Below are 19,297 nucleotides of genomic sequence, written 5' to 3' on the forward strand. Positions count from 1 at the left end.
AGGGTTAGATAGAGTTAATATAGTTAATATAAATACTATAGTAACTATATTAACTATATTAACCCTAATATAATTAGGGTTAATATAGTTAATATATATAATGTAATACCTATATTAACTATAATATACTTAGGGTTAATATAGATAATATAGCTGGCGGCGGGGTAGGTAGATTAAATTAGGGGTTAATCATTTTAATAGAGATGGCGGCGGTGTAAGGGGCTTACATTAGGGGTTAATAATTTTAATATAGATGGCGGCGGTGTTAGGGGCTCACTTTAGGGGGTTATAGATATAATATAGCTGGCGGCGGGGTACGGGAGCGGCGGTTTAGGGGTTAATAACTTTATTAGGTTGCGGCGGGGTACGGGAGCGGCGGTTTAGGGGTTAATAGCTTTTTTTATTGTTAGGCTAGTGAGGGGGGATAGCGGATAGAGGGTTAGACGTGTCGGGCTATGTTAGGGAGGCGTGTTAGACAGTGTGGGCTATGTTAGGGAGGCGTGTTAGACAGTGCGGGTGTTTTAGACTTTAGTCAGGTTTTATAGGCGCCGGCAGTTTCTAACGTGGCGCAAGTCACTGGCGACGCCAGAAATTTGTACTTACGCAGATTTCTGGACATCGCTGGTTTGTCAGACTTACGGCACTTTAGCATCTGACGGCGACCTATATGGGATAGCTCAAGTTGCGAGCTGAAACTGCGGGCGACGCCGGTTCCCTCGCTTGCGCCGCAAACTGCGATCTATATCGGATCGCGCCCCAGATCTATTTTGGGGAAACCCCACATCTGTACAATCTGACAAAATACACTGACGACTGAGATAATTTGCTTCCCAATTGTCTACACCTGGAATATGTATAGCAGAAATTAGACAGGAGTTGGATTCCACCCAAGAAAGTATTCAAGATACTGCTTCCATCGCTAAAGGACTGCGAGTCCCCCCTTGATGAATGACATATGCCACAGTTGTGATATTGTCTGTCTGAAAACGAATGAATGATTCTCTCTTTAATAGAGGCCAAGCCTGAAGAGCCCTGAAAATAGCACGGAGTTCTAAAATATTGATTGGTAACCTCACCTCTTGAGGATTCCAAACTCCTTGTGCTGTCAGAGAACCCCAGACAGCTCCCCAACCTGTGAGACTTGCATCTGTTGAAATCACAGTCCAGGACGAATAAAAGAGGCCCCTTGAAGAATCCGATGACGGTCCAACCACCAGGACAGAGAGAGTTGAATTTTGGTATACAAGTGTGAGTGAAGGAGCGCTTAAGTATAATCTGGAAATAGATATGTAGCAAGTATATTGGATAAAATATTAAGTGTAAAGTAAAATGGATACAATATTAAGTATCCGTTATGTAAAATGTAACCATGAGTATGCAATGATGTTACAACAGTAATGAAAAAGATATTGCGGCAATTAAGCCAATAATGACAAGAATAGTAAAACGTGAAAAGTATTATATAGTAAATATTATATTTAATACATGAGAACCAATTAATAAAGTTAAAAAAGGTACTAAGTAACAGATAAAAAACAAATAAGTTAAAAACAAATTCAGACAAACGCAAATTTAATGGATCAGTTAGAACAAGATTGGCCAATCTGAATAAGTCCTGAGAAAAAATATGTGTGCACAAATCCCTTAAGATGCAGGGAAAGAGGGTCCCAAGTGTAATATCTACAAAATCCCAAGAAAGTGAATCCAGGTATGGTGTCCACGGCGTAAGAGAAAAATCAAATCCAAGGTGTCTTGGTGTTAAAAAGGCTGTGTACAAACTAAGGCCTAGATTTGGAGTTCGGCGGTAAAAGGGCTGTTAACGCTCCGCGGGCTTTTTTCTGGCCGCACCATAAATTTAACTCTGGTATCGAGAGTTAAAACAAATGCTGCGTTAGGCTCCAAAAAAGGAGCGTAGAGCATTTTTACCGCAAAAGCAACTCTCGATACCAGAGTTGCTTACGGACGCGGCCGGCCTCAAAAACGTGCTCGTGCACGATTCTCCCATAGGAAACAATGGGACTGTTTGAGCTGAAAAAAAACCTAACACCTGCAAAAAAGCAGCGTTCAGCTCCTAACGCAGCCCCATTGATTCCTATGGGGAAACACTTCCTACGTCTGCACCTAACACCCTAACATGTACCCCGAGTCTAAACACCCCTAGCCTTACACTTATTAACCCCTAATCTGCCGCCCCCGCTATCGCTGACCCCTGCATATTTTTTTTAACCCCTAATCTGCCGCTCCGTAAAACGCCGCCACCTACGTTATCCCTATGTACCCCTAATCTGCTGCCCTAACATCGCCGACCCCTATATTATATTTATTAACCCCTAATCTGCCCCCCACAACGTCGCCGACACCTACCTACACTTATTAACCCCTAATCTGCCGAGCGGACCTGAGCGCTACTATAATAAAGTTATTAACCCCTAATCCGCCTCACTAACCCTATCATAAATAGTATTAACCCCTAATCTGCCCTCCCTAACATCGCCGACACCTACCTTCAATTATTAACCCCTAAACTTCCGATCGGAGCTCACCGCTATTCTAATAAATGGATTAACCCCTAAAGCTAAGTCTAACCCTAACACTAACACCCCCCTAAGTTAAATATAATTTTTATCTAACAAAATAAATTAACTCTTATTAAATAACTTATTCCTATTTAAAGCTAAATACTTACCTGTAAAATAAATCCTAATATAGCTACAATATAAATTATAATTATATTATAGCTATTTTAGGATTAATATTTATTTTACAGGCAACTTTGTAATTATTTTAACCAGGTACAATAGCTATTAAATAGTTAAGAACTATTTAATAGTTACCTAGTTAAAATAATAACAAATTTACCTGTAAAATAAATCCTAACCTAAGTTATAATTAAACCTAACACTACCCTATCAATAAAATAATTAAATAAACTACCTACAATTACCTACAATTAACCTAACACTACACTATCAATAAATAAATTAAACACAATTGCTACAAATAAATACAATTAAATAAACTAGCTAAAGTACAAAAAATAAAAAAGAACTAAGTTACAGAAAATAAAAAAATAGTTACAAACATAAGAAAAATATTACAACAATTTTAAACTAATTACACCTACTCTAAGCCCCCTAATAAAATAACAAAGCCCCCCAAAATAAAAAATTCCCTACCCTATTCTAAATTAAAAAAGTTACAAGCTCTTTTACCTTACCAGCCCTGAACAGGGCCCTTTGCGGGGCATGCCCCAAGAATTTCAGCTCTTTTGCCTGTAAAAGAATAAATACAATACCCCCCCCCAACATTACAACCCACCACCCACATACCCCTAATCTAACCCAAACCCCCCTTAAATAAACCTAACACTAAGCCCCTGAAGATCTTCCTACCTTGTCTTCACCATCCAGGTATCACCGATCCGTCCTGGCTCCAAGATCTTCATCCAACCCAAGCGGGGGTTGGCGATCCATAATCCGGTCCAGAAGAGGCTCCAAAGTCTTCCTCCTATCCGGCAAGAAGAGGACATCCGGACCGGCAAACATCTTCTCCAAGCGGCATCTTCGATCTTCTTCCATCCGGTGCGGAGCGGGTCCATCTTGAAGCAGGCGACGCGGATCCATCCTCTTCTTCCGATGTCTCCCGACTAATGACGGTTCCTTTAAGGGACGTCATCCAAGATGGCGTCCCTCGAATTCCGATTGGCTGATAGGATTCTATCAGCCAATCGGAATTAAGGTAGGAATTTTCTGATTGGCTGATGGAATCAGCCAATCAGAATCAAGTTCAATCCGATTGGCCGATCCCATCAGCCAATCAGATTGAGCTCGCATTCTATTGGCTGATCGGAACAGCCAATAGAATGCGAGCTCAATCTGATTGGCTGATTGGATCAGCCAATCGGATTGAACTTGATTCTGATTGGCTGATTCCATCAGCCAATCAGAAAATTCCTACCTTAATTCCGATTGGCTGATAGAATCCTATCAGCCAATCGGAATTCGAGGGACGCCATCTTGGATGACGTCCCTTAAAGGAACCGTCATTAGTCGGGAGACATCGGAAGAAGAGGATGGATCCGCGTCGCCTGCTTCAAGATGGACCCGCTCCGCACCGGATGGAAGAAGATCGAAGATGCCGCTTGGAGAAGATGTTTGCCGGTCCGGATGTCCTCTTCTTGCCGGATAGGAGGAAGACTTTGGAGCACCGGATTATGGATCGCCAACCCCCGCTTGGGTTGGATGAAGATCTTGGAGCCAGGACGGATCGGTGATACCTGGATGGTGAAGACAAGGTAGGAAGATCTTCAGGGGCTTAGTGTTAGGTTTATTTAAGGGGGGTTTGGGTTAGATTAGGGGTATGTGGGTGGTGGGTTGTAATGTTGGGGGGGGGGTATTGTATTTATTCTTTTACAGGCAAAAGAGCTGAAATTCTTGGGGCATGCCCCGCAAAGGGCCCTGTTCAGGGCTGGTAAGGTAAAAGAGCTTGTAACTTTTTTAATTTAGAATAGGGTAGGGAATTTTTTATTTTGGGGGGCTTTGTTATTTTATTAGGGGGCTTAGAGTAGGTGTAATTAGTTTAAAATTGTTGTAATATTTTTCTTATGTTTGTAACTATTTTTTTATTTTCTGTAACTTAGTTCTTTTTTATTTTTTGTACTTTAGCTAGTTTATTTAATTGTATTTATTTGTAGCAATTGTGTTTAATTTATTTATTGATAGTGTAGTGTTAGGTTAATTGTAGGTAATTGTAGGTAGTTTATTTAATTATTTTATTGATAGGGTAGTGTTAGGTTTAATTATAACTTAGGTTAGGATTTATTTTACAGGTAAATTTGTTATTATTTTAACTAGGTAACTATTAAATAGTTCTTAACTATTTAATAGCTATTGTACCTGGTTAAAATAATTACAAAGTTGCCTGTAAAATAAATATTAATCCTAAAATAGCTATAATATAATTATAATTTATATTGTAGCTATATTAGGATTTATTTTACAGGTAAGTATTTAGCTTTAAATAGGAATAAGTTATTTAATAAGAGTTAATTTATTTCGTTAGATAAAAATTATATTTAACTTAGGGGGGTGTTAGTGTTAGGGTTAGACTTAGCTTTAGGGGTTAATCCATTTATTAGAATAGCGGTGAGCTCCGATCGGAAGTTTAGGGGTTAATAATTGAAGGTAGGTGTCGCCGATGTTAGGGAGGGCAGATTAGGGGTTAATACTATTTATGATAGGGTTAGTGAGGCGGATTAGGGGTTAATAACTTTATTATAGTAGCGCTCAGGTCCGCTCGGCAGATTAGGGGTTAATAAGTGTAGGCAGGTGTCGGCGACGTTGAGGGGGGCAGATTAGGGGTTAATAAATATAATATAGGGGTCGGCGGTGTTAGGGGCAGCAGATTAGGGGTACATAGGTATAACGTAGGTGGCGGCGATTTGCGGTCGGAAGATTAGGGGTTAATTATTGTAAGTACCTGGCGGCGACGTTGTGGGGGGCAGGTTAGGGGTGAATAAATATAATACAGGGGTCGGTGGGGTTAGGGGCAGCAGATTAGGGGTACATAAGTATAACGTAGGTGGCGGTCGGCAGATTAGGGGTTAAAAATTTTAATCGAGTGGCGGCGGTGTGGGGGGAGCTCGGTTTAGGGGTACATAGGTAGTTTATGGGTGTTAGTGTACTTTAGGGTACAGTAGTTAAGAGCTTTATAAACCGGCGTTAGCCAGAAAGCTCTTAACTCCTGCTATTTTCAGGCGGCTGGAATTTTGTCGTTAGAGCTCTAACGCTCACTGCAGAAACGACTCTAAATACCAGCGTTAGAAAGATCCCATTGAAAAGATAGGCTACGCAAATGGCGTAGGGGGATCTGCGGTATGGAAAAGTCGCGGCTGAAAAGTGAGCGTTAGACCCTTTAATCACTGACTCCAAATACCAGCGAGCGCCCAAAACCAGCGTTAGGAGCCTCTAACGCTGGTTTTGACGGCTACCGCCGAACTCTAAATCTAGGCCTAAGTGCAGTCCAAGATGAAATATGGAACCTGTGGGGAAAAAAAGAAAGAAAAAAAACTACACAAAATAAATAGCTAAAATAAGGAATGCGCTCACCGTTAAGAACAAAACTCGGGCTGGTATGTCGTTTACAGCAAAAGTCTTACTCATTTCAGCCTACACCGAGGCCTTTATCAAGTCTATACCAGCTGAGAAAGTTTGGAATATTTAAAGGCTGCTTAGGCCTATCGTGTGCAGAGGGGTATGTTTATCAGTATAAATCGTATCCTATCAAATTTTTTTATAGTGATAATTGTAATGCCGCTTGGTTTAGGGTGCATAAGCCCAATTTGGGGATACATCAATCCCCAAATTGGGATTATTGTTGCGGAGAATATGAAATAGGAAATAAGATACATAATATATGTTTATCTATTAGAAAAAGAAATGCTTATATCAAATTGGGATTATTGTTGCGGAGAATATGAAATAAGAAATAAGATACATAATATATGTTTATCTATTAGAAAAAGAAATGCTTATAACAGATGCAGACCAATTTACAGTACTATAAATATAAGAGAATATGAATAATCTGAAAAAATAATCAGCAATTGGCATAGATACAGAAATATGACCAATAGTTAGCATAGTTACAGAAATATGCGTACAGTAAATGTAGTGTATGTATCTAAAAAGTTTTATGTCATATATAATGGTTAAAGCCAAACTTACTAATGGCTAAAGAAAGAACTAGTGCATATGAAAAAAAGGCATATGTCTATAGTAACATAGAAATTCAATACATGGCAAGGTGCACATATATCATAAAAACAGAGGATATACCGCCCGAGTTTAGTGAGATACATTCAAGAATAATAGGAGGGGGAATTAATTATTATTTAATAATTATCATAATATTTACTTTGTAATACTTTTCACGTTTTACTATTCTTGTCATTATTGGCTTAATTGCTGCAATATCTTTTTCATTACTGTTGCAACATCATTGCACACTCATGGTTACATTTTACACAACGGATACTTAATATTGTATCCATTTTACTTTACACTTAATACTTTATCCAATTTACCTCACACGTATTGGTGATGTCCCCCTTTTTCCTATATTTGCTACACATCTATTTTCTGAGTATACCATAAGCCTTATTTTGTCTTATTTTTCCTATTCTTGCTACATATCTATTCCCAGAGTATACTTAAGCCTCAATTTGAGGCGCTCCTTCACTCACACTTGTATACTATATTTCTGAACAATTTTGTTGGGCTGTTGTTCACACCAGAAGTGAGCGTGTATACACTTTTCTCGTTGGTGCTGTCCTCTATTACCTCATTTTTACTTACAGTTGAATTTTGGGATTTAAGTATATCAACTGTGATATCTGAGTATAATAGCTGCACCATTGATTCAGCATGCAAAGCTGCAGAGGTCTCATATGAAAACGAGCACAGGGGATTGTGTACGATGCTGCAGTCATGAGACTTAAAACTTCCATGCACATAGCCACTGAAGGGAATGATCGAGACTGAAGGTTTCGATAGGCAGAAACCAATTTCATTCGACTCTTGTCTGTTAAAGAGAGAGTCATGGACACTGAATCTATCTGGAAACCTAAAAAGGTATCCCTTGTCTGAGGAATCAAGGAACTCTTTGGTAAATTGATCTTCCAACCATGTTTTTGAAGAAACAACACAAGTTGATTTGTGTGAGATTCTGCTAAATGAAAAGATTGAGCCAGTACCAAGATATTGTCCAAATAAGGAAACACTGCAATACCCTTCTCTCTGATTACAGATAGAAGGGCACAGAGAACCTTCGAAAAGATTCTTGGAGCTGTTGCTAGGCCAAATGGAAGAGCAACAAATTGGCAATGCTTGTCTAGAAAAGAGAATCTCAGAAACTGATAGTGGTCTGGATGAATCGGAATGTGAAGATATGCATCCTGTAAGTCTATTGAGGACATGTAATGACCTTGCTGAACAAAAGGCAGAATAGTCCTTATAGTCATCATCTTGAACGTTGGGACCCTTACAATTTGATTCAAAAACTTCAGATCCAGAACAGATCTGAAAGAATTTTCCTTCTTCGGGACAATGAATAGATTTGAATAAAAACACAGAGCCTGGGGGGGCGGAGCTAAGCCGTGCTGGAGCATGGACGCACACTGAAAATGCTCCGGAGCTGTCGGTGCTCCTAGGCAGTAATACAGGCAGTCATATTGGCCCAACAGCAACAAAGACACCTTACATGAGCTGTACACACCAACCAGGTATTACATTTGCTCTTAATGAGCCATAAAGGTAAGGACCGGGCGAACCGAGGAGGAGAGAGGAGTGGAGAGACAGATGTTGCGGCCGCTATCTTGTTTGCTTCTCGCTAGCGCCCTACAGACTCAGAGGTACATATGCGGCCCTCCAAGGGAGGGAGATAAATACATACTTGGGGCTTGTTTCATCTCTGGAGCCGTTTCCAGACTGTGCCCCTCCGGGAGGACCCTGAGTAAGGTGAACTGTTGAAATTTTCCCGGATGTGACAGGAGATTGATTGCAGGCCCGCGGTCCGACACGTGAGTTCCAAAGTGTGAATTAATTAACATAGAGGAGCGGGGATAAGGCTAAACTACAAAGCTCTAATACTCAGGGGGCACTTTGGTTGCTCATTACGTTAACTCTATCCAGAACCTACAATTTTATAACAGCATAACTGATTGCACAATAAAGCTACGCTGCTACATAAAAGACACTTGTACTAATTAATCCCTAAACAGGCCTTTAATAATAAAAGAGGACCTTTGGGTTCTATACCTCTCACAAACCCGGCCCTTTATCAAGTTACAGCAGCTGGCACGTATATGACCTGGCAGTATTTTATCTAACCACTGTTAAGGAGTCATCCCAAACTAATAACAGAAGCTAGAATTATCAGCCCTGACTCCTATCTCATCCAGATACAGTTCCCCTTCCTGTGGCAGCAACAGCTATGGCTGCTAGAAAAGGAAATAACAGGACAAGCAGCTTAAACCCCCGTCTCTGGCCCCTTCGGTCTCCTCTTTTTTTCAGCCACAGGACCACTCGGGGTCGGATACATTGCAGTTGCAAGAGCCACCCCCTTCTACTTCAGGAATCATTATACCCGACATCCCATAGGATTCACTAAAATCCTTACAAACGCAAATATCAAACCTCCCATCTAAAACGGATATTGAATCTTTGAAATCCTTTATAAAAGATGAAATTAGGGACCTGAAGAAAGATTTGAATGATCTGGGATCCAGAATGGAATACCTGGAAGAGGGACATGAACACCTTAACAATATGGTTAGTTCCAACACACAGCAGCTGTCCATCCAGGATTCCATGATCCAAAGCCTGCAGGATAAAATAGAAGATATCGATAATCAAGGAAGGCTGAAAAATCTGAGGATCAGGGGAATTCCTGAAGAGATCTCTCAGGGTCAACTTAAGGCTTTTGTCAAGGACTTCTTTCACTATCCAATCCCACGGGCCCCACCTATCCAAAATGAAGACATAGAAAGAGTCCATAGAGCCTTGAGGCCCCCTGCTAAACCTCCAGCCCCTCCTAGGGATGTCATTCTCAAGTTGCTAAAATACACAACAAAAGATGAGATCTGGCAGGCTGCAAGGACAAGGCAGACAATTTCATTTCAAAACCACAATCTTCAAGTTTATCAAGACCTATGCCCTCAAACAATACAGAGGAGAAAAGAGGTCCAGTTTATAACAAAGATACTCCAAGAAAATAACATAAGGTATAGGTGGGGCTTCCCATTCAGCCTCATTGTTACCCACGATGGAGCCCAACTAACTTATAAAAGTTTCACAGACCTGGACACTCTAGCCAAGAGACTAATCCTCACTTTTGAACCTCCACCGGAAAGGATCATTGATGTACCACTTCAGATGGCAGAATCGGACAAAGACAACCCTAAAGAACAGCGTTCCAATTGCAACAGAGTGCAATCGAAGAGACGAAAGACATGGCATACTTCCCCACCAAATAACCCAAACTAATGGATTACTTAAATTTCATGGACTCTACAAGTTACAAACCTCAGCTCTTAGTGTACAAGCCCTTGTGCTTTCCTAGGCTATTGTTGAACATTAAGGACAGAGTACCTGCCTAGGACCTTCAGATAGCTGAAAAATGTGGTACAGTATCGACACCACTTGCCTTTGTTGAACTAGCCTTTAAAGCTTGTATTCGATTTTGTGATGTAATGCTGAGTTTTCTTCCCCCGGTTTTAGCCTCACGTACTTATTACCAGCTTTGTTTACATACTGTTTACTAATGGTTTATGACATGCCTTAATTAATGCATATCGTTAATAGACTACCCTAGAATGCAACCTGACATCATTCCACCCCCCAAGAATGGTATATCCCAAGTTAACTTCATACACCAATTGCCGTTGTACTTATTGAAAGTATGATTTGTTTGTTTTTATTGAATTTATTGCAGGAGCTACTCCCGCAACATGCCTTAACTGCTCTAAATGTTTCAGTTGTACAGTTCTTTTCTTGTTTCACTTATGTTCTACACTTCCAGTTGCATTAGTTCATATGTTCCTTTTGCAGGCCTGGTTTGCTTCATCCTAGTCCAGTACCCGCTATGGATAGGTCACTTTGTTACAAATAACTTTTTAAAACCATCTACCACTGACAACAGTCCCAGACTCATACTAACTGCCTTAGCAGGACTTCGTTTTGGAAGGCTTTTATTTCAGCCTAGATCTTCCTACCCTATAGAATATATAACGTTTCCTCAAACCAATAATGGCAGGTGACCCACTGATTATTAAATTGCTCTCCCACAATGTCAAGGGTCTGAATGTCCCCCAGAAGAGATCTATGGCAATAAGGGATTATAAACAATTCAACAGTGACATAATACTTTTACAAGAGACACATTTTAGGAAAGGACGGGAACCCCTACAGTCCCTCAGAAAATTTGGACAAGTCTGCTTGGCTTCCCATACCACTAAACATAACGGGGTAGGCATACTGATTAAAAAAAAACCTTCCGTTCCACCTTTCAAATACATTTAGAGACAAGGAGGGAGACTGGTGGTCATAACAGGATGACGTTATAATAAAACTATAACCATAGCTAACCTATATGCTTGCAATAAAATTCTTGAACTTACCAAAGGGAGTTTGGTTGTTGGCTGAGATTTTAATTTAGCCCTAGACCCTGAATTAGATTGTTCGATGGGTAGTTGATCGGTTCCCCAAAAAACGTTGAAACAGGTCAAATTACAATTATCAAAAATGACTGTTTATGATGCATGGAGACTTTATCATCCCCATACAAAAGATTATACATTTTACTCCCATCCTCATTAAAATTACTCGAGAATAGACTACTTTTTAATAGATATCACCAGTCTGGCTCTGGTCCAGAGTACAGACATATCCTCCATAACCTGGTCGGACTATGCCATGATTAGCTGCTCGATCAAATGGCCCACATCACAAAGACAGGACCGAACTTGGAAACTGGACGAGACCCTATTAACAGATCCTCTTACCTTACTCCAGATTAATAAATCATTGTTTGCATATTTTACAGATAACATAACCACAGATGTAGAACCCCATCATGTCTGGGAAGCACATAAGTGGGTGATTAAAGGGGAGCTTATATTTATAAAGGCAACTAAAAATTAAACAGAGAACATTAATATTAAAAAGTTTACTAGAGGATCTGGACAAGTTGCAGACCATCCATAAGAGATTCCCCAAAGCCCTTTCACTTATTTAAAATATACAACACAAAAAGAACCAACTAAATTTACTACTGAGAGCAAAGGCCAAGCACAGGGCACTCTCTTCTTTCTTAAAAAACAAATACTACGAGGGAGGCAACAAGCAGGGTAAAATGCTAGCCAGATTATTTAGACACAGGTCTAATAAACAATATATTATGTCAATTAAAGACAATAAGGGAAAGATATGGTCCTCCTCTAGAGACAAGTTTAGACAAGACAATATTATGAAAGACTGTATAACCTGGAACAGACATGTACTCCCCCTAAACAAATGGATATTATGAACTACCTCATCCGCTTAAACCTCCCTTCCCTTACAGACGAACAGAAATCAATGCTGGAAATCCCTTTTACTCTTAAGGAACTCCATCGGGCCATACTGCCTTTCCCTTCAGGGAGGTTTTGGGAATGCCTATTACTCTAAATTTATAGAAACCCTGGCCCCCCTCTCCTTTCCCCCTCAGGCTTTACAAGCATACATAACGGTAATACCAAAACCCAATAAAACCACAGGCCAGATCCCCAACTATAGACCAATTTCCCTATTGAATGCAGACGTCAAAATATTTGCAAACATACTCTCCAACAGACTTAATACCATCCTCCCATTCATTATTCACCAAGATCAGGTGGGCGTTGTCCCAAACAGAGAGGCTAAGGATAACACTGTGTGTAATTTACATCTAATCTGGCATATCAAAAAGCAAAGTTCTCCAGCGGTTTGGCTTTCTACCAACAGGGAGAAAGCTTTTGACCGGGTTAGCTGGTCATTCCTAAAAGCTGTTTTACAGATGTTCACTATAGGGACCTCCATGATCCATAGAATATTCGCATTATATGATTCCCATAGTGCCTGAATCTCCTTGAACAGAATTCTTTCCCCCACGCTCCTGATCAGAAATGGTACGAGGCATGGATGCACCCCGTCCCCTTTACTATTTGTGTGCCTATTGGAGGCACTGGCTACTAATATTAGATAGAATCAGGGAATAAATGGCATAGTATTTGGTGAGGAGGAGTATAAATTATCCCTGTTCACCGATGATGTGCTGTTCACACTAACAAATCCCATCAGGTTGATCCCTCCATTACTAGAAGAACTAGAACTTTTTAATAAACTATCTAACTTTTTGATTAATACTTCTAAGTCAGAGATCCTTGGTCTCCCTCATCCCTCACATTGAACATCAAATTGCTCAAATCTGCCCCTTCTGCCAATGCAGGGACTCCCTAAAATACCTAGGTATATACCTAGCTGAGGACCTGGACCTTGTCTGTGACTTAAACTATATCCCGATGAAGACGGCTTTAGCCCAAGATCTGTCTTCATGGCAAGCAAAACATCTTACTTGGATGGGTAGGATCAATGCCATCAAATGACTGCCTTCCCCAGACTTTTGTACATCCTACAAGCTCTACCCATTCCCCCCCCCCATACACCACGAAAGTCCAACAACTGTTTAGCTCCTTCATTTGGAAGGGAAAGCATCCTAGAGTCAATTGATCTATCATGATGAGTTCCAGAAATCATGGGGGGACTGGGGGTCCCAAACATTGATTCTTATAGACTAGCAATATTCATACAGTGTGTCCTTGATTGGGGGATACATAGAGATCAGAAAAGATGGATCATGTTAGAGGAAAGCCTTAATCAGGGAGTGAATCTTCCAACCATGTGTTGGTCCCCAAATTTTGAAAAAACAGTCAAAGTTATAGCTGTCCCGGTTACTAGGGAACCCCAATGGGAGTTGGCAAACAAAATAAATCCGTATATGTCCTTGAGACTGTCCCCCTCGACCTATCTGATCCACAACTCTGAATTCTCCTTAACTAACCTGGGGAAACAAGATCATAACAATGGTTCACCCACAGACATAGCTATTCACCACCTCTCAGGTGAAGATTGTATGCTCTCACACAAGCAATTACGAGAAAAAGGGTTTCTGTGGACACACAACTGGTTTAACTACCGAAGAGTACACCATTACATAACTACACATAAACAAAGCTACAACATGTTATGTCCTCTAACCACCCTAGAAAAACTGTTCACATCAAAAAACCCTATGAAACATTCACTTTCTAAAATCCAGACTATTATATCTCCCCCTCCCCCGGGTTGTCTACCTCACTCCATAGAATCATGGGAATTTCACCCCTTAACATATACATAAACTTTACCCTTCAAACTAGAAATCGAAGTTGGAGATGTGGACATGTGGGAAGCGGAATGGGACATATGTGGTGGTGGTGTAATTCTATAAATTACTTCTGGAGGGACAAAATAGATGAGACCCACTAATTTTCTTATTGAATAAACATCCAAAACTACCTTCCAAAGCACACAGAATCCTATTCAGAATATTCACAAACAGTGCAAAAACACTTATAGCTGAGAATTGAAAATTTAGCAACCCCCCCCCACACACACACACACCTTGACCATGTGGAGACAGAAGGCCACAGATTTAATGGAACTGGAGAATTTTAGGTCCTACAGAATGGGTACTAGGGAATCCTTCATCCTAGCACAGGCCATCTGGGATTATCACTTAGAACACAGACAGGACCATACAGAGACACTTATTAGAAATCTGACCTAAACAGATGATAGCCTAGAGAAATTTTACGATGACAAAGTGACATTGTCAGTAAGCATCCCTCATATACAATTGCGTGCCGTGTACCTGGAACAAAAGTATGTTAATTTTGTTTAAGTGAAATGTATAAATACTCATTTGAGTTCCAAAAATGAGAACCTATGTTTGTTTACAATCATTTGCCATGTATTATCTAATACTGTTGTTATGAAGTTTTAATCTGTTTGAATTACTGTAATTTGTACGGTTTCTCAATAAAAAGAACTTGGATTAAAAACACAGACCCTGTTCCAGAATTGGAACTGGTACAATTAATCCTGAAACTCTAGATCTGAAACACACTTCAGAAAGGCCTGAGCTTTCACAGGATTTTTTTTTAACACGAGAAACAATCTTCTCACAGGAGGTCTTATTCTGAAACCTATTCAATACCCCTAAGAGACAATATTCTGAATCCAATGATTCCTGAACGGAACCTGCCCAAACGTCTTGAAATAATTTTAATCTGCCCCCCACCAGCAGAACTGGATTGAGGGCCACACCTTCATGCAGTCTTGGGGGCTGGCTTTGGTTTCTTATAAGGCTTGGATTTATTCCAACTCGAGGATGGCTTCCAATTGGAGCCAGAGTCTTAGGGGAAGGAGTGGTTTTCTGTTCTCTATTCTGACGAAAGGAACGAAACCGATTAGAAGCTTTAGATTTGCCCTTAAACTCCCTTCCCCCCCAGTAATAGTGGAAATAATAGAATCCAACTGGGAACCAAACAAATTATTACACTGGAATGATAGAGATAGTAACCTATAATTAGAAACCATGTCAGCATTCCATGATTTGAGCCATAAGGCTCTTCTAGGTAGAATAGCCAAAGACATAGATTTAACATTAATCTTGATGTTATCAGAAATAGCATCACAAACAAAATGATTGGCATGTTTAAGCAAATGAACAATGCTGTGCAAATCAGAGTCTTTTTCCCGTTGTGCTAAACTATCCAACCAAAAAGTTTCTGCAGCCACAACATCAGCCATCACAATGGCAGGTCTTAGAATATAGCCAGAATGCAAATAAGCTTTCCTTAGATAAGATTCAATTTTCCTATCTAAAGGATCCTTAAAAGAAGTACTATCTTCCATACAAATAGTAGTACGTTTAGCAAGAATAGAAATAGCCCCATCAACCTTAGGGACTTTTTTCCAAAACTCTAATTTAGCCACTGGCAAAGGATATAACTTTTTAAACCTTGAAGAAGGAACAAAAGAAGTACCAGGCTTAGACCATTCCTTAGCAATCACATCAGAAATAGCATCAGGAACAGGAAAAACCTCAGGAGTAGTCACAGAAGGTTTATAGACAGAATTTAAATGTTTACTGGATTTATTATCAAGAAGACCAGACTTCTCAATATCCAAAGTTATCAAACTTCTTTTAACAAAGAACGAATATACTCAATCTTAAAATATAAGATGATTTATCAGTGTCAATGTCTGAAGTAGGATTTTCCGAATCAGAGAGATCCTCATCAGAGGTGGATATATCAGTATGTTGTCGGTCATTACAAATTTCATCAGTATTATGAGAAGTTTTAAAAGACCTTTTACGTTTATTTGAAGGCGGTATAGCAGCCATAGCCTTCTGTATCACATCAGCAATATAATTTCATATCAACAGGGATATCATGTACTTTAGATGTTAAAGGAACAACATATACTGTACTAGCACTAATAGAAACCTTTTCTGCATGCAAAAGCTTATCATGACAACTGTTACATACTACAGCTGTAGATATAATCTCCACTAGCTTACAACAGATACACTTAGTTTTGGTAGAACTGTGTTCAGGCAGCATGGTTCCTACAGCAGCTTCTGAAACAGGATCAGATTGAGACATCTTGTAAAATGTAAAAGAAAAAATAATATTTAAACAAAAAATATCTTATTTCCACATATAGCAGTTTCAGGAATGGGAAAAATGCAAATGCTAAAATTGGCAAAAAAAAGCAAATAGAATAGCCCTCTGAGCATAAATAAGGCAAGGAGCATGTAGGAAGTGAGGTAAAATAAAACTAGGGCCTAGATTTAGAGTTCGGCGGTAGCCGTCAAAACCAGCGTTAGAGGCTCCTAACGCTGGTTTTGGTCGCCCGCTGGTATTTGGAGTCAGTGATTAAAGGGTCTAACGCTCACTTTTCAGCCGCGACTTTTCCATACCGCAGATCCCCCTACGCCATTTGCGTAGCCTATCTTTTCAATGGGATCTTTCTAACGCTGGTATTTAGAGTCGTTTCTGCAGTGAGCGTTAGAGCTCTAACGACAAGATTCCAGCCGCCTGAAAATAGCAGGAGTTAAGAGCTTTCTGGCTAACGCCGGTTTATAAAGCTCTTAACTACTGTACCCTAAAGTACACTAACACCCATAAACTACCTATGTACCCCTAAACCGAGGTCCCCCCACATCGCCGCCACTCGATTAAAATTTTTAACCCCTAATCTGCCGACCGCCACCTACGTTATACTTATGTACCCCTAATCTGCTGCCCCTAACACCGCCGACCCCTGTATTATATCTATTAACCCCTAACTTGCCCCCCACAACGTCGCCGCAAGCTACTTAAAATAATTAACCCCTAATCTTCCGACCGCAAATCGCCGCCACCTACGTTATCCCTATGTACCCCTAATCTGCTGCCCCTAACATCGCCGACCCCTATGTTATATTTATTAACCCCTAATCTGCCCCCCACAACGTCGCCGACACCTACCTACACTTATTAACCCCTAATCTGCCGAGCGGACCTGAGCGCTACTATAATAAAGTTATTAACCCCTAATCCGCCTCACTAACCCTATCATAAATAGTATTAACCCCTAATCTGCCCTCCCTAACATCGCCGACACCTACCTTCAATTATTAACCCCTAATCTGCCGACCGGAGCTCACCGCTATTCTAATAAATGTATTAACCCCTAAAGCTAAGTCTAACCCTAACACTAACACCCCCCTAAGTTAAATATAATTTTTATCTAACGAAATAAATTAACTCTTATTAAATAAATAATTCCTATTTAAAGCTAAATACTTACCTGTAAAATAAATCCTAATATAGCTACAATATAAATTATAATTATATTATAGCTATTTTAGGATTAATATTTATTTTACAGGCAACTTTGTAATTATTTTAACCAGGTACAATAGCTATTAAATAGTTAAGAACTATTTAATAGTTACCTAGTTAAAATAATTACAAATTTACCTGTAAAATAAATCCTAACCTAAGATATAATTAAACCTAACACTACCCTATCAATAAAATAATTAAATAAACTACCTACAATTACCTACAATTAACCTAACACTACACTATCAATAAATTAATTAAACACAATTGCTACAAATAAATAAAATTAAATAAACTATCTAAAGTACAAAAAATAAAAAAGAACTAAGTTACAGAAAATAATAAAATATTTACAAACATAAGAAAAATATTACAACAATTTTAAACTAATTACACCTACTCTAAGCCCCCTAATAAAATAACAAAGCCCCCCAAAATAAAAAATTCCCTACCCTATTCTAAAATACAAATATTACAAGCTCTTTTACCTTACCAGCACTGAACAGGGCCCTTTGCGGGGCATGCCCCAAGAATTTCAGCTCTTTTGCCTGTAAAAAAAAACATACAATACCCCCCCCCCCCAACATTACAACCCACCACCCACATACCCCTAATCTAACCCAAACCCCCCTTAAATAAACCTAACACTACCCCCCTGATGATCTTCCTACCTTGTCTTCACCATGCCAGGTTCACCGATCCGTCCTGGCTCCAAGATCTTCATCCACCCCAAGCGGGGGCTAGACATCCACTGAAGAAGTCCAGAAGAGGGTCCAAAGTCTTCCTCCTATCCGGCAAGAAGAGGACATCCGGACCGGCAAACATCTTCTCCAAGCGGCATCTTCTATCTTCTTCCATCCGATGACGACCGGCTCCATCTTGAAGACCTCCAGCGCGGATCCATCCTCTTCTTCCGACGACTAGACGACGAATGACGGTTCCTTTAAGGGACGTCATCCAAGATGGCGTCCCTCGAATTCCGATTGGCTGATAGGATTCTATCAGCCAATCGGAATTAAGGTAGGAATTTTCTGATTGGCTGATGGAATCAGCCAATCAGAATATAGTTCAATCCGATTGGCTGATCCAATCAGCCAATCAGATTGAGCTCGCATTCTATTGGCTGATCGGAACAGCCAATAGAATGCGAGCTCAATCTGATTGGCTGATTGGATCAGCCAATCGGATTGAACTATATTCTGATTGGCTGATTCCATCAGCCAATCAGAAAATTCCTACCTTAATTCCGATTGGCTGATAGAATCCTATCAGCCAATCGGAATTCGAGGGACGCCATCTTGGATGACGTCCCTTAAAGGAACCGTCATTCGTCGTCTAGTCGTCGGAAGAAGAGGATGGATCCGCGCTGGAGGTCTTCAAGATGGAGCCGGTCGTCATCGGATGGAAGAAGATAGAAGATGCCGCTTGGAGAAGATGTTTGCCGGTCCGGATGTCCTCTTCTTGCCGGATAGGAGGAAGACTTTGGACCCTCTTCTGGACTTCTTCAGTGGATGTCTAGCCCCCGCTTGGGGTGGATGAAGATCTTGGAGCCAGGACGGATCGGTGAACCTGGCATGGTGAAGACAAGGTAGGAAGATCATCAGGGGGGTAGTGTTAGGTTTATTTAAGGGGGGTTTGGGTTAGATTAGGGGTATGTGGGTGGTGGGTTGTAATGTTGGGGGGGGGGTATTGTATGTTTTTTTTTACAGGCAAAAGAGCTGAAATTCTTGGGGCATGCCCCGCAAAGGGCCCTGTTCAGGGCTGGTAAGGTAAAAGAGCTTG

Source organism: Bombina bombina, chromosome 6, assembly GCF_027579735.1.
Source record: "Bombina bombina isolate aBomBom1 chromosome 6, aBomBom1.pri, whole genome shotgun sequence".
Taxonomy (NCBI): Eukaryota; Metazoa; Chordata; class Amphibia; order Anura; family Bombinatoridae; genus Bombina; species Bombina bombina.